Genomic DNA, 8,132 nt, shown 5'->3' with positions numbered 1-8,132 from the left:
AGTTAATCTGTCCTGAGAAGTGTTGGTGAACCAGGCGAGGCAGTCATTTGAGAAACCAAGGCTGCTGAGTCTGCCGATAAGAATGTGGTGATTGCCTCTGTCAATCTCTTTGCAGCAAATACTGTTTTGAGACAAACAATGTCACCCCAGGTTTGTATTCAATAAAGCATGCAACAAAAAAATAAAAAATAAATTATATATCATTTCTTATGTCCAGGTAGTCAATTAATATTTCTATCTGTTTCTTCCGTTTGGAACCTAATGAATCCATGCCTAATGAACTACATCACCTTGAGGGCTCTGGCTACGGTGGTCACATCATCTCCAATTCCTCCCCCGTCGCCAACTGATCCATCCTCTGCAGTTCCTTCTTCGCAGCATTGGTGTGGGGATAGTACAGAAGCGATCTCCAATTATGTTGATGGTCATGTTGCAACGATCCAGCAAGAGGCAAACATACATAGAAAGCAGAACATTTGTAAAATGTCGTTATGGAAATATTAGCAGAGATATTTTAGGGGAAACCATTAACAAAAAGGCTTGTGATAGAGCTTCAAATTCACACCATATTTTCTCGAAGCTTTGGAAAACAGCATTGATATTGGATAACAGAGTGGATGACGACACAAGCCTTTAAACCAGATTAGCGGGAAAAGCTGGTAAAAAACAACTGTTAAAGTGCACCATTTGATTCAAGGGCACAATCTCAGTGTAACCTGACTCCTTAAATGTATGGCGAATGCACGCTGCTAATCGTATGCTCCATTTCTCCACAAAACTAAATGCTGGATAATATAGGGACGTATGTACGAAGACTTGTCTTTCTTGCACTAACACAAATATTATAATGGCGCCAGAGGGGATGGCTGCTGTTTTACRGGCTCCTATCCAACTGTGGTATTTTTATTTTATTTTTTGCATTGTTTGTAACTTATTTTGTACATAATGTTGCTGCTACCGTCTCTTATGACCAAAAAGAGCTTCTGGACATCAGAACAGCGATTACTCGCCTCGAACTGGACGAAGATTTTTTCTTTAATGAGTCCGACGCAACGAAAAGACGGAGAAAAAGGGGGTGGGGTGCCTTGTAAGAATTTTCCGACGAGTAGGTAAATCACCAATATCCTCTGTATTATTGGCCAACGTGCAATCATTGGAAAACGATCAAGACCATCCTACCAATGGGACATTAAAAGCTGTAATATCTTATGTTTCACCGAGACGTGGCTAAACGACGACACATAATATAGAGCAGGCTGSACTCTCCGTGCATCGGCAGGACACAGCAGCTACGTCTATTTGTMAAGAACTACTGGTGCGCGATGTCTAATATAAGTCTCGAGGTATTGCTCGCCTGAGGTAGAATACTTCATGATAAGCTGTAGACCACACTATCTATATTATTCATAGCCGTCTATTTACCACCATAAACTGATGCTGGCACTAAGCCCGCACTCAACGAGCTGTATAAGGCCATAAGCAAACAAGAAAATGCTCATCCAGAAGCGGCGCTCCAAGTGGCCGGGGACATTAATGCAGGCAAACTTAAATCCGTTTAACCTAATTTCTACCAGCATGTCACATGTGCAACCAGAGGGRAAAAAACTAGACAACCTTTACTTATAACGATACAGGGCGAGACCCAGATGCAGACACGGGAGGCAGATGGTTAGAGTCTCTGATATTTATTATAAAACAAGGGGCAGGCAAGAGAAAGGTCGTGCACAGGCAAAAGATCATAAACCAGGTCAGAGTCCAGGAGGTACAGAGTGGCAGGCAGGCTCGAGGTCAGGGCAGGCTGAATGGTCAGGCAGGCAGGCTCAGTGTCAGGGAAGGCAAAGGACAGAACCGGGAGGACTAGAAAAACAGAGACTAGGAAAAAGCAGGAGCACGGAAAAACACACTGGTTGACTTGACAAGACAAACTGGCAACAGACAGACGGAGAACACAGGAATAAATACCCTGGGAATAATGTGGAAAACGGGTGACACTTGGAGGTGGGTGGAGACAATCACAAAGACAGGTGAAACAGATCAGGGCGTGACAGTACCTCCCCCCTCTAGAGGCGCCACCTGGTGTCCTACCTGGGCGCATACCTGGTTGACCGGGGTGCTGGAGGTGAAAGTCGGCGATGAGGGCCAGGTCCAGGATTTCTTTAGCGGGAACCCAGCACCTCTCCTCCGGGCCATAACCCTCCCAGTCAATCACGTACTGGAAACCCTGGCCCCATGGTCGAACCCTCAGGAGGCGTCTCACCTTGTACGCTGGCTGGCCATCGATGACGCGGGGGGGGGGGATGGGCCTGGAAACAGAAGACAAAAGACTGTGAGACAAGGGCTTAATCCTGGACACATGAAAAGTAGRGTGTATACGGAGGGTACGGGGTAACAGCAGGCAAACAGTAGGACTAAGGACTCGAGATGGGGAAAGGACCAATGAAACGGGGGGAAAGTTTGCGGGATTCCACCCAGAGGGGCAGATCCCGTGTAGACAACCATACCCTATGCCCGAGACGATAGCGGAGAGCCGGAGTCCGGTKGCGGTCCGCTTGTTGACGGTACCTGGAGGTGATCTTGAGAAGAGACAACCGAGCCCTTTTCCAGGTACACCGACAGYGGCGGACGAACATCTGGGCTGAGGGTATGTTGACCTCTACTTCTTGCTCCGGGAAGAGCGGGGACTGACACCCCATGGAGCACTCGAAGAGGGAAGAGTCCAGTGACCGAGCAGGGTAGTGTTCCTAGCATACTCCACCCAGACTGGTTGCTGGCTCCAGGTGGTGGGGTTACTAGAGACGAGACGCCAAAGTGTCGTTTCCATGTCTTGATTGGCTTRCTCCGACTGGCCGTTGGATTGGGGATGAAACCCGGACGACAGGCTGGCCGACGACCCGAGAAGGGTGCAGAACGCCTTCCAGAATCGGGACGAACACTGAGGACCCCGATCAGAGACAATGTCGACCGGGAGTACATGGAGTCGGAAGACGTGCTGCACCATGAGCTGGGCCGTTTCCTTGGCTGACGGTAACTTGGGGAGAGGTATGAAATGGGCGGCTTTGGAGAACCTTTCCACCACCGTCAGGATAGTGGTGTTGCCATCTGACGGGGGAAKCCCAGTGACAAAATCCAGGGAAATATGGGACCAAGGGCGATGACGAACAGGGAGTGGCTGAAGGAGGCCAGACGGAGCTTGCCGCGAAGTCTTATTTTGAGCACACACCATGCATGCGGCGACGAAGGCCGAGACATCAGGAGCCATGTTGGGCCACCAGAAGCATTGTCGGAGGAAAGCCAGGGTACGACGGGCACCAGGATGACAGGTAAGCCTAGAGGAGTGAGCCCATTCCAGGACCTGAGGCCGGGCCGAATCAGGAACAAAGGCYCGGATAACCGGGCCCCCCCTCAACGTTGTGCTTTGCGAACCAGGGCCTCAATACCCCAGACAACCAAAGCCACCAGACATTAGGCAGGGAGGATGGTCTCAGATTCAGAGGGTGTGGCAGCAAAACTGTACAGGCGAGAGGGCGTCCGGCGTCACATTTTTGGACCCTGGGTGGTAGAAGATGGTGAAATTGAACCTGGTGAATAACAGGGCCCAACGGGCTTGCYTTGAGTTAGGGCGCTTGTTAGTGCGGAGGTATTCTAAATTCTTATGGTCAGTCCACACCAAAAATGGACGTTCCGCCCCTTCCAGMCAGTGTCTCCACTCCTCCAGAGCCATCTTAACCTTCAGGAGTTCCCGGTTCCCAACGTCATAGTTCCTTTCCGCAGAGTTGAGACGATGGGACATGAAGGCACCGGAATGAAGCTTTTGGTCCTGGACGGATCGCTGGGAAAGGACGGCCCTACTCCCACGTCGGAAGCGTCAACCTCAACCACAAACTGACGGGTCGGGTCCGGATGGATGAGGATGGGGGCAGTAGTGAATTGCTGCTTCGGATCCACAAAAGCCCTGTCCGCTGCTGGGGACCATGTGAACGGTACCTTGGGAGAGGTGAGTGCAGAGAGGGGAGCCGCCAGGGTGCTGTAGCCCCGAATGAAAGGGCGGTAGAAATTTGCAAACCCCAGAAACCGTTGTTGCACCCTGGACATGGGTTCTGGCCAATCCACCACTGCTCTCACATTTTCCAGATCCACTGTCTACTAAAAAAAGGGTCTCTGCTGACCTGGTTCGCATAGTAATCCTCTGATGTCATTAAGAAAATCGATGCCTCCCCATGGGTTTCACCCATAGTGGTTACCAAAATGAAAAATGGGGATATCTGCTTGTGTGAGGATTTGCCAAACAATGCAGTGATCATTGACAGTTATCCACTTCCTCACATGGAAGATCTCTTCGCTGGGCTACAAGGCACTATTGTGTTCTCAACCATTGATTTGGCTAGTGCCTACCATCATGTCCTCCTTCACGATGAGAGCTGGGTTTTGACAGCGTTCATTACGCACAAAGGCCTTTTCAGATTCCGTCGGGTCCCCTTCGGTTTGGCCTCAGTCCCTGCTGGTCTTCAAAAGATTATGTCCTCCCTACTGCAGAACATACTAGGTGGAAAAGCCTACCTGGATGACATAATACATGGAAAAACTAAAGAGAAACATGACCGCAACTTGCAAGCCGTTCTCAGCACCTTGGAGAGCGCCGGTCTGCTGCTAAACAAATTAAACTGCCACTTCAACAAAATGAGCCTCACCCTTCTAGGTCATACCATCACTGCACAAGGACTACAACCTGATGATGGACATGTCAGTGCCATTCTCAAGGCCCCTGCTTCTTCCGATGCTACCACCCTGCGCTCCTTCAGTGGCTTAACTGGGTGGTACTCCAAATTCGTCTACAACTACTGTTAGAGCCGATTTGGACATATTTGTATAAAAGACTGAACATACTGAGCTCCATATACATTTGTGTAAATATATTAAATATTMATGTATATGATGAAATATTAGGTACGTACCTTTATGATTTATATTTACCTGATTGAGATATATTCATTTGTTGTTAGTGTAATTCAGTTTTTGGCCCCCCCTCTTGCCCATTCATTGTACTGTGTTACATGTGTTAGTATAAAGGCAGGAAGTTGGGCCTTCGGGGGAGGGAGTCCTTGCTAGACGCGGGAGCGGTATAGTTTTTTGACCATACAGACATACATACAGACAGGTCATATTATGTATTTTCCATATCAAGTAATCTATGCTTTAAGTTGATTGGAGAATAATTTTTTGTTAGATATAAGAAGAATAAACATTTTTGTTGCACCATATCCCTGGATCTCATTGAATGTTTGGCAGTTTGGAAACCTTGAGTGTGGACTGTATGCGTACGAAACAAACCCGCTTCAGGCTTGGGCAGTGGCTATGGCAAAGAGGAAAGGAAGCCACTACAACTACTCTACAGAGGTCGAGCATATGCACGCCTGCCTAAGGACAGACGACCCTTTCTCGTGGATGGATGCTGTCCAGGAGAGCTTCGAGAAAGTCAATCAGCTGATTGTCAATAGCTCTGCACTGGCTATATTCGACCACAAGACTATGGCTTTGGTATGCTTACGCAAATCCATCCAGGTGGAACAGAATGCACAGTGGCTTCAGCATCCCGTTCCCTCTCCTCAGCCAGGCGCAAATACTCCATAGTAGAAAAGGAAGCGCTTGCCTGTGTGTGGTTGGTTGAGCGGTGGCAAACGTTCCTGTGGGGTACACGTTTTACACTATGAACTGATCATCAGGCCCTTACTACCCTAAACAAGAACTTTTCCCCCCAGACCTGGTACCTTATTTTTCCATTCGGGATGAACTCTCTGTACAAGACTGTTTAGTGTACCGTGGTCGAAACCGCTATACTGGTGGCCTGGAATGGACAAATACATACAAAATACAATATCAATATCTGGAAAATGTATAAGATTCAGAACTTTTGTGAAATAGCAGAGTTACAAATATGTGGCAAATAGAACTGGATGGACATCAGAAATAGAGGAAGGACTAAAAACAAACAAAATATAACTACTGTAAAATAGACCGTGTAAAAATGTGTTTAGTACGTATAAGCTGGAAGTAATAGCCTAAGTGTTATTGTTTATTCGTTTACTCCAATTGGGGGAGGGGTGGTAGGGTTTGCGGGGAATAATAATGGAAGGTATATTCTAAAAAGATGTGTATATGTACACTACCGGTCAAAGGTTTTAGAGCATCTACTCAATCAAGAGTTTTTGTTTATTTTTACTATTTTCTACAATGTAGAATAATAGTGAAGACATCAAAACKATGAAATAACACATATTGAATCATGTAACCCAAAAGGTGTTATATTTGAGATTCTTCTGGCAGCTTCATTAAATACTACCTGCAAAACACCAGTCTCAACGTCAACAGTGAAGAGTCGACTCCGGGATGCTGGCCTTCAAAGCAGAGTTCCTCTGTCCAGTGTGTGTTCTTTAACCCATCTTAATCTTTTCTTTTTATTGGCCAGTCTGAGATATGGCTTTTTCTTTGCAACTCTGCCTAGAAGGCCAGCAACCCGGAGTCGCCTCTTTACTGTTGACGTTGAGACAGGTGTTTTGCGGGTACTATTTAATGAAGCTGCCAGTTTAGGACTGGTGATGCATCTGTTTCTCAAACTAGACACTCTAATGTACTTGTCCTCTTGCTCAGTTGTGCACCGGGGCCTCCCACTCCTCTTTCTATTCTGGTTAGAGACAGTTTGTGCTGTTCTGTGAAGGGAGTAGTACACAGCGTTGTATGAGATTTCTGGCATGGAATTGCCTTCATTTCTCAGAACAAGAATAGACTGACGAGTTTCAGAAGAAAGGTCTTTGTTTCTGGCCATTTTGAGCCTGTAATCGAACCCACAAATGCTGATGCTCCAGATACTCAACTAGTCTAAAGAAGGCCAGTTTTAATGCTTCTTTAATCAGCACAACCATTTTCAGCTGTGCAAACAATTGCAAAAGGGTTTTCTAATGATAAGTTAGCCTTTTAAAATTATAAACTTGGATTAGCTAACACAACGTGCCATTTTAACACAGGAGTGATGGTGGGCCTCTGTACGCCTATGTAGATGTTCCCTGCCGTTTCCAGCTACAATAGTCATTTACAACATTAACAATGTCTACATTATTTCTGATCAATTTGATGTTATTTTGACCGGTAAGTTGAAGTCGGAAGTTTACATACACTTAGGTTGGAGTCATTAAAACTCGTTTTTTCCAACCACTCCACAAATGTCTTGTTAACAAACTATAGTTGTGGCAAGTCAGTTAGGACATCTACTTTGTGCATGACAAGTAATTTTTCCAATAATTGTTTACAGACAGATTATTTCACTTATAATTCACTGTATCACAATTCCAGTGGGTCAGAAGTTACATACACTAAGTTGACTATGCCTTTAAACAGCTTGGAAAATTCCATTAAATGATGTCATGACTTTKGTGAGCTTCTGATAGGCTAATTGACATCATTTCAGTCCATTGGAGGTGTACCTGTGGATGTATTTCAAGGCCTACCATCAAACTCACTGCCTCTTTGCTTSACATCATGGGAAAATCAGACGAAATCAGCCAAGACCTTCAGACATTTTTTTGTAGACCTCCCACAAGTCTGGTTCATCCTTGGGAGCAATTTCCAAACGCCTGAAGGTACCACCTTGTAAGACCATCTGTACAAACAATAGTACGCAAGTAGAAACCATGGGACCACGCAGCCATCATACCCAGTTCTGTCTCCTAGAGATGAACGTACTTTGGTGCRAAAAGTGCAAATCAATCCCAGAACAACAGCAAAAGGCCCTTGTGAAGATGCTGGAGGAAACAGGTAGGAAAGTATCTATATTCACAGTAAAACGAGTCCTATAATGACATAACCCGAAAGGCCCCTCAGAAAGGAGGAAGCCACTGCTCCAAAACCGCCATAAAAAAGCCAGACTACGGTTTGCAACTGCACATGGGGACAAAGGTCATACTTTTTGGAGAAATGTCCTCTGGTCTGATGAAACAAAAATAGAAGTGTTTGGCCATAATGACCATCATTGTGTTTGGAGGAAAAAGGGGGAAGCTTGCAAGCCGAAGAACACCATCCCAACCGTGAAGCACGGGGGTGGCAGCATCATATTGTGGAGTGCTTTGCTGCAGGAGGGACTG

This window comes from Salvelinus sp. IW2-2015, linkage group LG37, assembly GCF_002910315.2.
Source record: "Salvelinus sp. IW2-2015 linkage group LG37, ASM291031v2, whole genome shotgun sequence".
NCBI classification, from domain to species: domain Eukaryota; kingdom Metazoa; phylum Chordata; class Actinopteri; order Salmoniformes; family Salmonidae; genus Salvelinus; species Salvelinus sp. IW2-2015.
This window is presented reverse-complemented; position numbering follows the sequence as displayed.